The sequence below is a fragment of the Herpailurus yagouaroundi genome, unplaced genomic scaffold (genome assembly GCF_014898765.1).
Source record: "Herpailurus yagouaroundi ecotype Mexico unplaced genomic scaffold, PumYag 184, whole genome shotgun sequence".
NCBI lineage: Eukaryota > Metazoa > Chordata > Mammalia > Carnivora > Felidae > Herpailurus > Herpailurus yagouaroundi.
Genome location: NW_024412415.1, coordinates 33,314,558 through 33,330,403, shown reverse-complemented (window position 1 = coordinate 33,330,403; position 15,846 = coordinate 33,314,558). Strand labels below are relative to the sequence as shown.

The 15,846-nt window shown below is 52.0% G+C and overlaps 2 long non-coding RNA genes across 3 annotated transcripts; both read left to right on the top strand.

Moving 5' to 3' along the window:
- The first annotated feature begins 292 nt into the window (after positions 1–292).
- Positions 293–9,390, top strand: LOC121041898 (uncharacterized). The gene is made up of 3 exons (XR_005795896.1): positions 293–942; positions 8,732–8,821; positions 9,281–9,390. It is a non-coding gene; the product is annotated as an uncharacterized LOC121041898 (long non-coding RNA).
- A 7-nt stretch (positions 9,391–9,397) lies between these two features.
- On the top strand, positions 9,398–12,977 carry LOC121041899 (uncharacterized). Of its 2 annotated transcripts, none has more exons than XR_005795898.1 (2): positions 9,398–9,865; positions 12,481–12,977. It is a non-coding gene; the product is annotated as an uncharacterized LOC121041899 (long non-coding RNA). The 2 variants fall into 2 exon arrangements; XR_005795897.1 differs by having other exon boundaries at positions 12,227–12,977.
- Positions 12,978–15,846: the final 2,869 nt, after the last annotated feature.

Below are 15,846 nucleotides of genomic sequence, written 5' to 3'. Positions count from 1 at the left end.
CTGGGCGCGCTCCCCGCTCCCCGCGCCCCGCGGGCGGCTCCGCTGAGCCTGGGGCCGCGCTCCGGGCGGGCAGCGCGCAGGGACCGCTCGTCGGCGCTCGCCCGCCGCTCGCCGCTGATGTCAGCCCCGAATGTGCATTTATAATAGATGAGCCTCCTTCGCCGCAGGAAGGCGAGGCAGGAAGAAAGGGAGAGGGGGAGAGGGCCCAGGCTGGGGGGCGGGGGGAGGAAGAGGGGCCGGGAACTCGCTACAAAGGAGGAGGCGGAGGGAGGAGGAGGAGGAGGAGGAAGAGGAGGAGGAGGAGGAAGCGCACGCACGCCCGCTGCCCTGCCCTGCGCCTGGGGCTCGCTAGCCCGCCGCCGGGCACCGCCGCTCCCGGAGCCCGGGCCTGGCGCCCCGGCCCCGCGGCCTTAACCCCTTCGCGCCCGCGGACGCCACGCGTCCGGGAGAGGCCGGGCCCTGGCACCTGCTGGCTGCGGGCGCGCGCGGCCACCCCGGCGCTCGAGGGCCCCGTTGGCCCGGGGACGCTGCTGAAGTCACACGCCAGACGACCGAGGCGCCGCGTGGGCCGAGAAGCCCGCGGGCTCGCCCCCTGGAGGTTGGCGACGTCCGCCCGGGCCGAGAGTGCCGCGCGGCAGCGGAGAGGGGCGTGGCGGCCGCAGGCCTCGCCGGACCCGCACAGGGTCGCGGGAGGGGGGCCGCGCTAGCAGTCTTTTGAACCTAAGTCCCGCAGCGATTGGCCAGCCCAGAGGGAATTGCCGCCAGTTTCACAGAGGAGGAAACTCAGGACCAGACTGGGAAGTGACTTAGACAAGGGCACACGGCCATACTTGGCTCCAGGCGCTTCTCCTGGCGCCCGCTCTTTCCACGTCGCCACGAGGTCTCCACGGAACCCCATGTTGTAAAAGCTGTCTTCTCGAGGTTGGACGAACCCTGCCCTAGGTGAGTCCACGCTTGGGTGCAGCGCTGCTCTGGGGGAACATAGGCGCGACCTGTGTGGTGCACTCATCCTGACCTGGGTCACACCATGCCCTGGAGCTGCTGATGGACTTGAGGGACAACCACTGGAAGGGAGGCCCCCCTTCCGAGCACCTGAGCAGAACAGGTTTGGCAGATACTGAACCGCTGAGACTCCGGAGAGGAGGGGTTAGTGGACAGGGAGGCGGAGGCGGGAGGGATCTTGGCGCACCCCTCTCCCTCTGCAAGCCCGGAAGTGCTGGCTTCCAGCTCCACCACGGTTGTACCAAGTAATGAACTAGGACCCAGTGGACCAAGTGGCGTAGGGGCACCTGCTCCGTGGCAGGTGCTGGCAGAACAGGGGAGATTGGCTGCCTGCCTTCAAGGAGCCCACCGAGTAGACTACAATAATAGAGTAATCAGCACCTGTAGAGTGCTTTGTGGATCGCCCTGCTATTTTTATTTTCATTTCCTCCTGTAATCCTACATGCAAGAGTATGAGGAAGGAATTATCATCTTCATTTGGTTGAGTGAACAGACTCAAGAGAGGGGAGAGGACCTGCCCAAGATTACACAGTGACAGAGATAGGACTTGAACAGAAGTCTTTTCTTTTTTAATTTTTTAAATGTTTATTTATTTTTGAGAGAGACAGAGAGCGAGCGCCTGAGCAGGAAAGGGGCAGAGGGAGAGAGAGAGAGACAGAGAGAGAGAATCGCAAGCAGGCTCTGCACTGACAGCGCAGCTCTCACAAACCCTGAGATAACGATCTAAGCTGAAATGAAGAGCCTCTGCTTAACCACCTGAGCCACACAGACGCCCCCAGAAGTCTTTGTAGATCAGGCACAGCCTTGTGCCTTGGCTCGGTGGCTTCTAGGGTGCAGTCATACCTGCTTCCTTATTTGAGCTTCACACTTGTCCTAGGATGTGGAAGGACAGCTCTTAGTCCTGGTTCCACAGGTGAGGAGTTGGAATGACTTACCAGTTCTCTTGGGGAGCAGATGCTCCTCTGTGCACACCTTCCTATTTCCATGTGGGACTTCGTGCCTTTGGCCACATTGCTTGAAGCTGTACCCTTGGCAACTCCAGCCCCCATACTCCCCCTGTTGCCTTTGGGTCTGAGTGCCTAGTCTTGTTTTCATGAGCTTGCCGTCAGTCGAGATGGTGAGCTGACAAGTGTCCTGAGCACAAAGGCATGCCCTCTTACTGAGTACCCCCCCCCCCCCGCAAACAGTTGGTGCTTGGTGAGTCTGTAATGCCATTAACAACGAATCAAGCAAAATAAACCTTTGACCTACATTAGAAGAAATTTAAATTAGATCCACAAAAACATCTCCGTCATCTAGCTATCCAGCATCAGAAATGGGTTGCATTCCCTGTCTCCACGGTCTTGGGTAGGTCAGCCTTCAAGACAAGAAGATGGACCTCAGGACCTTTTCCAGGGCCCCTCCGGTCCTTCTTGGAAGCCATTAAAGGTACTCAAGAACACCAGTCACCCTTCCCCCATGGCTGTGACTTGTCCACTTTTATCTCTCATGGATATTTAAAATCCCAGATTGTTAGCCTCAGCTACCCAGCATGCCTCTTGGCACCTTCCCCACCATCCGCCGGCATTGTGGGCTCTGGGAATGAGACAAATACTTAATATCAGCTTGAGCCAAATGTAATTAGGAACATCAATCTGCTGCCCACAACCCATGTGACACGCTCCAAAGGCAGACAGAAAACGTTCCTGATCCCTCATGTGCTGGTGGCTCACCCCTCTTGTCTCATGTCCCCAGTCAGGACGGAGGTCTGGGAGCGTGAGGACCCTCTCAAAGAACTCTGCATCCACTTGCCAAATCAAGGGTTTGGCCCAGAGAAGATACTCAGAAATGCGTTTTCTGTAGTACAGTTGTCTATACCACGATACCTCCTGCCCCAGGTCTCCCACCCTGCAGCCCATCTTAGTTTGGAGTCTCCCGAAAGCAGAGCCTGAGGAAGGAGTTGGATGCCGGTGGTCTAATGGGAAGGTGATCTCTGGGACCAGGCACGGAGCTGCAATGGAAGCCGAGGGAAACTGAGGGAATGCCCTGCAAATTGGGGAGTAAATGAGAGTGCGCTTGTCTCCCCTAGACACTTTGGCGCCTCGATGCTTTAGACTATGCTCTCTCTTTGGCCTCAGATGCCTCTACCCCACTTTCTCTGCCTGGCAGACTCCTATTCATCTTTCAAAGCCCAGCTTCAAATGGCACCTCCTCTAGGTGGCTCTCCTGACATGACCTCCACAGTGGCCTGATCCAAACTGTGTCATAATGGCCAGAACTAAGTAGATTTGTCCTCTTTGGATGGGCTCTGACCATGTGTTCTCTCTTTCTAATCACAAGGCATGGCTGACACATGGGGCATGCTGGGTAACGGCTCAACCAATCCAATAAGACATCACCTTTAGCTTCTGCCTTAGTAACCCCTTGGCTCCGGTCCCGGCACGCCAGAGTGAGGCACTGGGTCTCTCAAAGTCAGGCTCCGCCCTGACTAGTGTGTTCATTTTCCCGGGCGCCATGTTGGGAGTGAGAAGGGCTTGGTCCTTGCCCACGGACGTGGGGACACATCCCAGACCTGCTGCACCGTAGCAGGGAACGGAGGGGAATTTCCAAAGCCATGGAGCCCCAGAGGAAGGGGGTGTTCCTCCTGTGCTCACTGGCCGCCTCGTTCATGCCATCCCCTGACCTACAGGCGCATCCCACCTGCCCTTGGGTGCTCGGTCGACAGGCCCCGCAGACCTCACTGCCCCTCAAATCCTTCCCCCCCTCTCCATCTCCACTACCACTGCCCAGTGCAGCCATTTATTTTGCTTGGGCCTCCCTGACTGATCCTCCTGCCTCCTATCTTGTGCCCACCAATCATTCTCTACCCAGCAGCTCAGGCTTCCCTGAGGAAACACACACAGACCTGCCTCCTTGAAATCCATCAGGGGCTCCCTGATGCCTTCAGGATGAAGCCCCAACAGGGCCCTCCAAGGCACACCCCAGCCCCTTTAATCCCTAGGCTTCCTGTCTCCGTGACACTCTTGCCCATCGCTCCCCCCTCAGCGCCCATAAGAGTCTTCCTCTTTCTTTCCTCCGATGTTGCCTCCTCCAGGGAGCCTCCCTGGACTATGACCAGGACTGTGATGGTTCAGATGCCAGCCTCTGTGCCACTTTCCATATTCCCGGAGCTTCCTTCTGCACTTTCGCATTGTTTTGTCATTTCCTGTTTGTGTGTTGGGCTTCCTGGAGGAGGAGGAGCTGCTTGAGGACAGGGACTGCTCTTTTTCTCGGTGGTTCCAGCGCATCGCTTCGGCCCTTTCCCTCTATACAATTGTCCTGGTCCCCAGTTCTCCCCTATCACTTTTCCATTGTCTTCCCAGTCTCTCTCCCCCGCTACCTGCCTCAGTTCCCGAGTTTTCTCCACCTCGTGTCGCCACTGTCCCCGCCTTTCCATGCCTCGAATCTGCGTGTCTGTGACCTCTCCACACTTCTGCACCAACAGACCCCACTCGTGCCTGCCTTTCCCACTCTGCCCTTCACCCCCCACCCCCTCCACTGCTCCTCATGCCTGGCTGGGGGCTCTCCTTCCTCTTGCCTTCCCTCCGCTGGACATTCATGCTCTCTCTTCCTCCTGTCTGTCCCCCAGCTCTGCCCCCCTGTCCTCTCATGTCTCTGTGTGCTTTTGTCTCTATGTCCCTGTCCCTGCCTCAGTCCGTCTCTCGCCCACTCTCTCTCTCCTTGTCCCTCAATCCCTTTCTCCCTGGCCCCTAAGACAATGCACATAATACCGACTTTGGCAACGGGGCCCCCGACGTGGGGTGTCATCCTTCACCCTGTATCTGAGGGGTGGTGATCGGTGAGCCTCCTGAAAGTAGGCACATCTGTGTGTCCTTGGCTGGGGACACCCTCACCTGGGCCACAGGTGGGCCCAGTGGGCACAGTGGGCCACCCGTGACCCACTCTGTGAGCCTGTGTGAGCGCGTGTGGGTGTGTGTGTCCATAGGCGTGCTGCACACATGTGGGAGGCACGGAAGTGGATGAAGGAGGAAGAGCCACAGAACGGGGTTCAGTGAGGGAAGCCAGAGGTCAGCGCCTCCCTGTCCCCGCCCCCTGCCCCCAGTCTGTTCTTCCAGCTCTCTCTGGGGCCACGATGGTAAACAGGCACGTTTAGTCACAGGGAAGGAAGATGGTTTGCACAGGCAGACACTGCACGCGCAGCCCAGAGACAGAGCACTGGGGACAGGGTATCTGCCTGAGGAGCTTGTGGGTTAGGACTCCTCCGGGGTGCAGGGAAAGGAATCAGGAAGTCTGAGTTCCAGCTCAAGCTTTGCCACGCGTGAGCATGTGGCTTACCAAAGCCCCATGGCCTCGCCAAGCCTCAGTTTATTCATTTACAGAATGAGATTACAGACACCCATCTACTCTAGAAATACCGACTGGCAAACATATATTAAAGTTGGGAAATGTTTGGGGCACCTGGGTAGCTCTGTTGGTGAAGCGTCTCACTTGGGCTCAGGTCACCGTCTCACGGTTCGTGGGTTCGGACCCCGCATCTGGCTCTATGCTGACAGTGCAGAGCCTGCCTGGGGTTCTCTTTCTCTCTCTCTCTCTCTGCCACCTCCCCACTTACTCTCTCTCTCTCCCTCTTTCTCTCAGAATAAATAAATGAACTTAGTTGAAATAAATAGATAAAGATGAAAAATGTTTGGGGAAAAAAAGAAGAAAGAGGGAAAACCACCCTGCCATGCCCCCAACTACCAACAGAGGGTGTGAGCGGTTCCTTGTAAAGAGCCACCTGGGACCTGGGAACCACATATCCAGCCTTGAGTTCCTTTTGAACCTCAACTTTGATCACACCTACATCAGTGGTTCTCAAAGTGTGGGTCCCAGACCAGCAGCAGCTTCGCCTGGGAGCTGGTTACAAATGCAGATTCTTGGGTCCCACACCAGGCTCACTGATGCAGAAACTCTGGAGGTGGGGTCCAGCAGTGTGTTTAAATAAGTCTTCCTGGGATTCTGGGAAACACTGATTTTCACCAGAGAGTATGGTGGGCGCCCGTTGGCGGACGGGTAAGAAGGTGCTTCACAAACCATGCAGAACCGAGAGGAAGGGGCTGTTTCGTTTCCATCTCTCAGGCAACGTACTTGAATGTTAACCTGGGCTTCAAAATCTTAGCCAGAGGCTTTTAAAATCTTTCCACTGAAGACAAGATTACAGGCACGTCAGGGACAGGAGGAGGCGAGGGGAGTCGGCCTGAAACAGCTTCAGAGAGGGGCCGTGGCTTTGGATTTCCGTGCTGTGGCTTGAAACAGTGTGCAAACTCAGTGGCTCCAGGTACCGCCCAGGGTTAGCCCCCTTGGCTTTCCCGAAGATGCCCCCAGGAATGAGAATGGCATGTATCCAGATGGCCTCATGGGAGAGAAGCTCTTCAATTTGGAGGGCAAGGGTGGGGCCTCAAGAGACTCAGAGACAGGTCTCAGAGATCCGCTTACAGCCCAGCCGCCCTTCCCGGATGCACTCCAGCCAGACGAGTCCCCGACAGTGCCCACCACCCCCCCTCCCCCCCCCAGGTCCTGCTCACTCTCCCCCTCGGTGCCTGATTCCCCTACCGCTGCCTAAGGAATGTTCAGCACCAGTCTCCTCCAGGTTGGCTCAGCAGAAAAAGCCCTTTCATTCCGAGGATACGCCCGTCGCCCGGACACTCTGTCCTCTCCCTTTTCTGAGCTCCCAGCACTCACCAGCTCGTCCATGTTAAATACCCCGAGATGTCATTGTTGCATTTCAGCCCCTTATCATTTGTAAAGAGCAGGCTTTGGACCAGATGGTGGCCAAGGTCTCTGCCCACTGCAAGATGTGCTGATTCTGGTTCACAAGAACAAGGCTTATCTCCACCCCCGGAAGGAGCTGCCCTTAGCGCGTGGGGGCCTTGTGGAAATTTGTGTGTTGGGGAGGATCCATGTCTATATAAACAATTTGATTTTAAAATGCACTACACAGGGGCGCCTGGGTGGCTCAGTCGATTGAGCGTCCGACTTCAGCTCAGGTCATGATCTCACAGTTTGTGAGTTCGAGCCCGGCGTCGGGCTCTGTGCTGACAGCTCAGAGCCTGGAGCCCGCTTCGGGTTCCGTGTCTTCCTCTCTCTCTCTGCCCCTCCCCCACTCATGCTCTGTCTCTCTCTGTCTCAGAAATAAATAAACATTAAAAAAAAAAATGCACCGCACGATTCTTGGCCCATGTGTGGCACGGTGATTTATCAATGAAGATTTATAATCACGCGTACAGAAAAGAAACTAACTTACTTGTTTATTGCCCAGTCCGTGTGGATGAAGATTCCTAACAGAATCCAAGAGCCATCTTCTTTTCCTGTTCTTTATTGTCCAACATGTCATTCCTGGTTAATCCTTTGTCTTCCACCATGAGAAAAAGACGAGAACGCGGTTATTATTCACAACGCCGTGGTTCTTAGGAACCTGCTCGTTATCAGAACGGTATGGATCTGCTCACCTCTGCAGCCCCCTGCTCCTGTTTCTTTCATGCCAGTCGCATCAGTCATGACGCTGCATCATCCGTTGGGTTGTCCAGAAACAGCAGCTTCCCCTTACTTTCTCAAAGGGTCTTCATCTGCTTTATTGATGATGCCCATAAATGCGAGTCTTACCCAATATGTGGGAGACCGAGAAGGATCATTCGTTTTGTGGTCATAAGTTGACCATTCAGAATGCCAGGGTGGGAATGACAAGTGCTTTAGGCCACAGAAGACTGCACTGGGGTGGAGACGTGCCCTGGCTGGTCACGGAGGCTGGCACCAGGGCAAAGGTCGTTCGCTAACACCCCCGTCACTCTGTGCTGTAGGCCAGAGGTGACACTATGGGCAAATCATGGATGGGCAAGAGCCACCACACAGACTCATGCACAGGGCTCGAGCCCGAGGGTCAGCAGCGGACTGATGGCAGCCCAGAGGCCTGAACTTGTCCTGAGTCTGCACGGGAATCGCTCCTCATCAGTGTGGCAGCCCCATTTCAGTGGCGCCATCTCTCGTGACCTCCACCCTGCAGAAATGATAGCACCAGCCCGATTGTGGGAACCAGCCACCCACCCGTCTGCCCTCTTGGAGTTGAGAGCTGGTTACAGGGCTCCGGGACAGCTCCCCAAGTATGAGTCCCGGTGCTCCTGGTGGAGGGTTATCTAGTCAACCCCATACCCTGGGGGGGAAGGTGAAAGGGTACCCGAAGGAGACGAATGGGGGACTGAGGCTCAGGCGGGGTCCAGGCCAGGCTCCCAGGCATCTTGCACTGGGGGCACTGTAGGCCCTGACTGGTCTCAGGTACTAACTAGCAGGGGATTTTAAAAGTTTTGAAGAAGGTACTCCATGAGGTGCGGGCAGTACTGTCCTAGGTAGATCTTTGCCGTCCTGGGAAGGGTTTTGTTTTCTGCCTCTTTCTCTCCCTCTCTGCCTTGGCCTTCTGTGCTCAACAGTTCCCGTGGATTGGCTGGGATAGGTAAAGGCTAGCTGGGGGTGTCTTCTCCTTAACTTGCTGTTAAGGCAGGGCTCCTCAAACATGAATGAACGCCCTGGGCATCTTATTAACATGTAGATTCTGGTGCAGTAGGTCTGGGGCTGGACGAACACTCTGCGTCTCTAAAAGCTCGCAGATGATCTCCATCCCCAAACTCTTCCTCAGCCCGGAACATGGTCTTTAGCCACCCGCAGCCGCGTGTGCTAATCCAAATTCCTAATCGTCTTCCTCCAAACTTCTTTCCCAAAGGACAAAATCCTGCCGGGGCCCCCTGGAGGTGGGAAGATGAGTGTTTTCTGCCATCATCAGACCTGGGGACCCAAGGTCAAGGATTTCAAGGTGAGCCGTTTCAGGGGCTGGGTCGCTTTCGGTCCATTGTCTCCATCTGTCTTTACCCACAGTCCTAGAGGGGGTTTATGACCATTTTACAGATGAAGTAATGGAGGCTCGGAGAGTTGGAGCCCAAGGTCAACCCAAGAGGCAGTGATGGAGGCAAGATTCGCCTCTGGGTCAGTGTGGCTCCAACCTGGGCTCTTTCTGCCGCACCGCATTGGTCTCTTGTCTTTTTGGACACAGATCCTTCCCTGTGCTGCCCTGCTGCTTAGCTGGGACAGGCCTGTCTTCCACAGTCTCTGTGTCCCCCAGGGGACAAAGAAAGGAGAGCATGGAAGGGCCCCGACTTTCCTACTTGGGGCTCCCCAGGGGAAGTGTAAGCCAGATAGCACCTACCATAACCACCCCACCATCCACGGAGGGAGAGAGAAACAGCCCGGCCTGCAGCTTTGCCCTGTGTTCCAGGATCACCTCTGCGAAGATGCTTGCTGAGGTGACCACCAGAGGAGCCTCTTCCTGCAGGTGACACTCTGCCCCGAGCCTGCTGGGCAGGGCACAGAGCCCACTGGAAAAATGACTCAGTCTCCCCACCTGCAAAATGGGAGCAAAGCTCCCCAGGGTGACAGCACCAAACACGGGTGAGGGTGTGGAGACACAGGGACTCTCCTTCATCGCTGGTGCAAACGCAAGGTGGCACAGCCACTTTGGAAGACAGGGTGACGGTGTCTTACCAGACTAAACATACTCTTACCATATGATCCATTGATTATGCTCCTTGGCATTTACCCAAAGGAGTTGAAAACCTACGTCGACACAAACACCCACACGAGGTGTTCATAGGGGTAAACAGCCTCGTTCGTAATTGCCCAAACTTGGAAGCAACCAAGATGTCCTTCAGCAGGGGAGTGGGTAGCCCTCAACAGTACATCCAGACAACGGAATATCATTCAGCACTAAGAAGAAATGAGCTCTCAAGCCAGGAAAAGACACGGAGGAACCTGACGCACATGTCATGAAGTGAAGGAAGTCCGTCTGGAAAGGCCACATACGGTATGACTCCAGCTACCTGACCTTCTGGAAAAGGCAAGCTATGGAGACAGCAAACAGATCAGAGGCTGCCAGAGGCGAAGGGGGAGACGGGAGGAATAGGCGGGGCACAGGGGATTTTGGAGCAGTGAAACTATTCTGTACGCTCCTTAACGGTAGGCACAGGACATCACACATTTGTCGAAACCCACAGGTTGAACGATACCAGGCAGGAACCCTGATGCAAGCTATGGACTTTGGGTGACAATGACGTGTCAGTGTAGGTTTATGGATCATAGCAAATGTCCCGCTCTGCCGTGTGCAGGACGTTGATAGAAAGGCGTTGTCTGTGTTGGGGGGCAGGGGTGGGTGGCCAGTCTGTATTTTCTGCTCTATTTTGCCATCAGCCTAAAACTGCCCTAAAAAATAAAAATCTATTTTAAATGTCTGTTTATGTACTTTGGAGAGAGAGAGAGAGAGAGACAGAGAGAGTGCAGGAGGGGAGGGCCTTAGGTGGGAGACAGAGGATCCCAAGCAGGCTCTGCGCTGACAGCAGAGAGCCTGATGCGGGGCTCGAACTCACAAACCGTGAGACCATGACCTGAGCTGAGGTTGGACCCTTAACCGACTGAGCCCCCAGGTGCCCCAATAAAAACCCATTTTATAAAATGGAGGCAACGGGCGCCTGGGTGGCTCAGTCGGTTGAGCGTCCGACTTCGGCTCAGGTCATGATCTCACGGTTTGTGGGTTTGAGCCCCATGACGGCCTCTGTGCTGACAGCTCAGAGCCTGGAGCCTGTTTCAGATTCTGTGCCTCCCTCTCTCTCTGTGACTCCCCTGCTCTCTCTCTCTCTCAAAAATGAATAAACATTAAAAAAAAGAAAAAAAAAAAAAAAACGGAGGCAAAATGACCAGGTCTCAGGCTAGGATAAACAAGCCTGTGCCCCTGGAGACAGTTTGTAGGCAGCAAGTCAGTTTATTAGTATGAGGGGCTGGTGATACTATGTTCTTAAATCCCAGCTGTGCCAGAAATCGGCAGCGGAGTTCAGGTCAGTCATTTTGACTTTTTGGGTCCCTGTGTCCTTAGTTACAAACCAAGAAAAAAAAAAACTTGCTCTTTGTTCCCGTCCCCATGACAACCTCTCAGAGAATAAGTAGTGATAATGATGATAATAGCCACCATTTATGTCTAGGCACTGTGTTAAGCACTCTATGCTTATTATTTCATTTAATCCTTACAACCATCCGGATTTTGCAGATGAGAAACTGAAGCATGGGATTGGGGTAAGGGGGGAGCAGCAGGTGGGGTGGGGAGCAGGCAGCTCGCCCTGGGTCACCCAGCTAGTCAGTGGCAAAGAAGGTTCTGGAAGCCCCAATGCTTGTATTCAATCTCCAGGTTTACCCCATGCCTTCAGGGGTTGGCCCCCCGTTGCCTGATCCCTGGGGATTGGCTTCATAATAACAAATGAGGACCATAACCAACATCCCTCTAGGATTTACCGTGAGCCAGGACTATCCTTTAAAGCACGTGACATACGTCATCTCACTTATTCCTTGCAAGAACTCTGTGAAACAGGTTCTGTTTTTATGCCCACTTTCGGATGAGAAAATTGAAGCGTGGAAGTCAAAGAACAGGAAGCGTCAGACCCAAGAAGGAGGGTGGGGATCAGCGGGTCGGAGTTTTTTATTGAATACTTTGCATCACTATATCCCGCCCCCCAGGTCCTCGAGCTGCTACAAGGTCAGTAGAGTCAGGCATGAGTGAGCAAGAGAGAGAGAGAGAAATGCACACTGTGCTGAGCTGTTGCTGCAAAATCCTTCCTTTTGGACCCCAGCAAATCGATAGTCAAGAGAGGCCAAACCTGGGCCCCCAGCGCCCTGGCTCCTGCCACATTCACCCCAGGAGCACCGGACAGCACTACTGGGCTCCTCCTCCCCCCTTGTGACTTCTGCTGCCACATTCCAGGCCAGGAAAGGAGAGCCAGGAGCAGGGGAGCCTAAGTTGCTCTTTCGCCACGCCACGGAGGAGGCCTGTGGAGAATGGACGGGTCACAGCGTAGGGAGGGGGCAGGCAGGAGCCTGGAGCAGCGAGGCATCCAGGGCCAGAAGCAAGTCTTTGCAGCATGTGACTCCCTGCAGGTGTGACCCGAGGCTGGAGGGGAGGGGACGGCCCGGGGTCTCTACAGGCACCTCCTGTATCCACAAGATTGAGACAGGATTTTAAGTGGGGGCCCCTCAGAGAGGATGTTTTGGGTGGTGGTAAAGAGCGTCAGACTTTAGAATCAGCTCCATCTGAGTCCAAATCCTGTCTCTGCCACTCGCTGGCTGTGTGACCTTCGTGGAATTACCTAACCTCTCCGGGCCTGTTTCCTCTTCTATCAAACAGAGAAAATGATTGACAGCAGCCACCTGCTGGGGCAAAGTCTGTCCCTGGCCTGGGATGGAGACTGGACAGAGCAAGGACTCAGGATATATTGGCTGCTTATCTGCTGTACATTGGGATTCCGAATAATGCCTGCCTTGTTGCGAAGCTTAAACGAGTAGCATCCACGAAAAGTGCTTAGGAAGGACCCCGGCACAGAGAAGGTGCTATTTTTAACACTAACACCCTCTTTGCTCCCACCCTTCTCACGTGTGCAGGGCACCTAGGGCATGGGGAAGGGGCTGCTTGACTTCAGGATGCAAAGTGCAAAGCTGCCTCCCCGCAGCGGTGGAGGAAAGACGGAAAGACTGGGCTGCAGGAATTCGTTAGCACCAATTAACACCGTGAGGCTCCCTTCTGCTCTCACCCTGGTCTGCCTCCCTGCTGGCTTGGGGCCGAGAACCACATGGCAGAGGAAGCAGCCAGGCCCAGGGGATGAGGGGGATGTTGTGGAACCATCGGCTAAGACTGGGGGCCCCCCAGCAGGTATTATTCCTAGCTGGGCAGGAAGGTTCCAGAAAGCAGTGAGGCAGACACAGAGCATCAGGCAGGCCTGGTCTTGGGGCCATAGACAAATGCCTCTTCCAGGCAGTGACCCTTTCTAGTGCATCTGACATACGGAGTGGGGGTCATCCCTTCCCTGACACAGCGAACTTACTTGTAGCTATGCTCTTGCAATGAAAGAAATAATAAAAATGGCTGGAAAAGAAACACAGACGGTAAAAATGTGTTTTTTAAAATGTTTATTTATTTTTGAGAGAGAGACAGTGTGAGCAGGGGAAAGGCAGAAAGAGAGGGGGACAGAGGATCTGAAGCGGGCTCCATGCTGACAGCTGAGAGTCTGATGTGGGGCTCGAACCCACAAACTGCGAGATCATGACCTGAGCTGAAGTTGGATGCTTAACCGACGGAGCCACCCAGGTACTCCTAAAAGTGAATTTTAAAGGTATATATACACACACACACACACACACATACATACACACACACATATACGTATATATACGTATACATGTATATATATATACATTTATTCATGCCAATAAAATTTTTAAAAATAAAAGTATGAAAAAAGGAAAATAGCAATGATTAATACTTTTCAGTTACATTAATATAGTTTTGAAAATAGCGAATAACTTGTATCTCTGTATTAGTCTGTTATAGTAGCAAATTATCACATTATAGCCTCTGCAAATACGTAAATATGTCTAAATCAATCTTCCCAAATCATATTCAATTCATGACACTAAAGCCATACCTGTCCATTCATCTTTGCTCATAATTCATGAAAGAACAATTATTAATCTTACCCTTGAAGATTCCCTTCCACACGAAGCAACAGATAAACAAATAGGAAAAGTCTTAAATATAAGGATCAATTTGGTAGAGATTATTTCACAACAAAATGTAGAAATTGCAATGTGTTTCTGTCTTTGTTTCTTTAGTTGAAACTAAGTGGCTTACAGTGGCTTACAAATGTTTCAATAGTCAAAAATTTCCAGTAAAATACCTTCGTCAGAAAAATTTCACTCTATTTGGCAAAACCTGAAGTTTTTCTTCTCCAAAAATCAGAGAAAATGACTGACAGGTAGAGAATATTGACATGATTGGACCCATTAGAAAGATGACAGAATTGAAGAACTCATGTGCTATTCTTTATTTTGACAATGACCCTGTAGTCACTGATGGTTTTGAATCTACTGAGACACAAACTATGCGAGGAAGTTTGAAAGATCTCGCTGTAATTAAGTTGTTCTCCAAACAATCCCATATGGAAACTCACATATACAGGATCTGCTGTATAATTGGAAATTCTCCATATTGACTCACATGTTGAAAACACTGTTTATTAAAGGGTAAGTAAGCAAAAAATGCTGACTTACAATACACCCCCATCCACACACATATTTAACAATAAATACTACAATTATTTGGAACTTAGACCATCTAATGTTCTTTTTTTTTTTTTTTTAATTTTTTTTCAATGTTTATTTATTTTTGGGACAGAGAGAGACAGAGCATGAACGGGGGAGGGGCAGAGAGAGAGGGAGACACAGAATCGGAAACAGGCTCCAGGCTCTGAGCCATCAGCCCAGAGCCCGACGCGGGGCTCGAACTCCCGGACCGCGAGATCATGACCTGGCTGAAGTCGGACGCTTAACCGACTGTGCCACCCAGGAGCCCCTAATGTTCTTAAGGAATATTGGCCTGTAGCTTTCTTGTAACGTCTTTGTCTGGATTTGGTATAAGGGTAACACTGCCCTCACAGATGGAGTTAGAAGTGTTCCTGCCTCTTCTATTGCTTAGAAATTGAAGAAAGATTGATGTTGATTCTTCCTTAAATGATTGGTAGAATTCAGCAGTGAGGCCATTCGGTTCTGGGCTTTGCTTTGTTGGGAGCTTTTTCCTTATTGACTCAATCTCTTTACTTCTCATAATTCTGTTCAGATTTTCATTTTCTTTTTGAGCCAGGTTTGGTAGTTAGTGTCTTTCTAGGAATTTGTTCATTTCATCTAGGTCATCCAGTTTTTTGGCATACAGTTAATTGTTCATATTCTCATAATCTTTAAAAAAATGTTTATTTATTTATTTTTGAGAGAGAGAAGAGAGCGCCTGAGCAGGGGAGGGGCAGAGAGACAGACGGATAGAGAGAATCCCAAGCAGGCTCCATGCTGTCAGTGCAGAGCCTGACACAGGGCTTGATCCCAAGAACTGTGAGATCATGTCCTGAGCCAAAATCAGGAGTCAGATACTTCATCTAAAATTTTTATTTTTATGTGTATTTACTTTTGAGAGAGAGATAGAGAGAGACAGAGCATGAGCAGGGGAGGAGCAGAGAGAGAGGGAGACACAGAATCTGAAGCAGGTTCCAGGCTCTGAGCTGTCAGCACAGAGCCCAACGCGGGGCTCGAACTCACGAACCGTGAGATCATGACCTGAGCCAGAGTTGGACGCCCAATCAACTGAGCCACCCAGGTGCCCCTAAGATTGTGTTTTTAAGTATTCGGGGTTCGAACTCACAACCCTGAGATCAAGAGTCTCATGCTGCACCAACTGAGCCACTAGCTGCCCCTTTTTCCCTAGTTTCCTAAAGTATAAAGTTACATTCCTGATTTGAGAAGTTTCTCCTTTCATAATGTAGGCATTTACAGCTACAAATTTCCCTCCAAGCACTGCTTTCCCTGAATCCTAGAATTTCTGGTATGTTGTGTTTTTTTTTTTTTATTGTATCAAAGTATTTTCTAATGTTCTCATTTCCCTTGTGATTTCTTCTTGGACCCATTGGTTACTTAAGAGTGTATTGTTTAATTTCCATATAGCTGTGAATTTTCCAGTTTTCCCTATTTGTTGGTTTCTACTTTCGTTCCATTGTGGTCAGAGAAGATGGCCTGGATGATTTAAATTTCTAAGATCCATGGAGGCTTGTTTTGTGACCTAACATATGGTCTATCCTGGAGAACGTTCCATGAGCATTGGAGAATGCAGATTCTGCTGTTGTGGGGTAGAATGTTCTGTATGTGCCTTCAGATCCATTTCGTTTATAGCTCTGTTCAAGTCCTTTATTTCTTTATTGATCTTCTTTC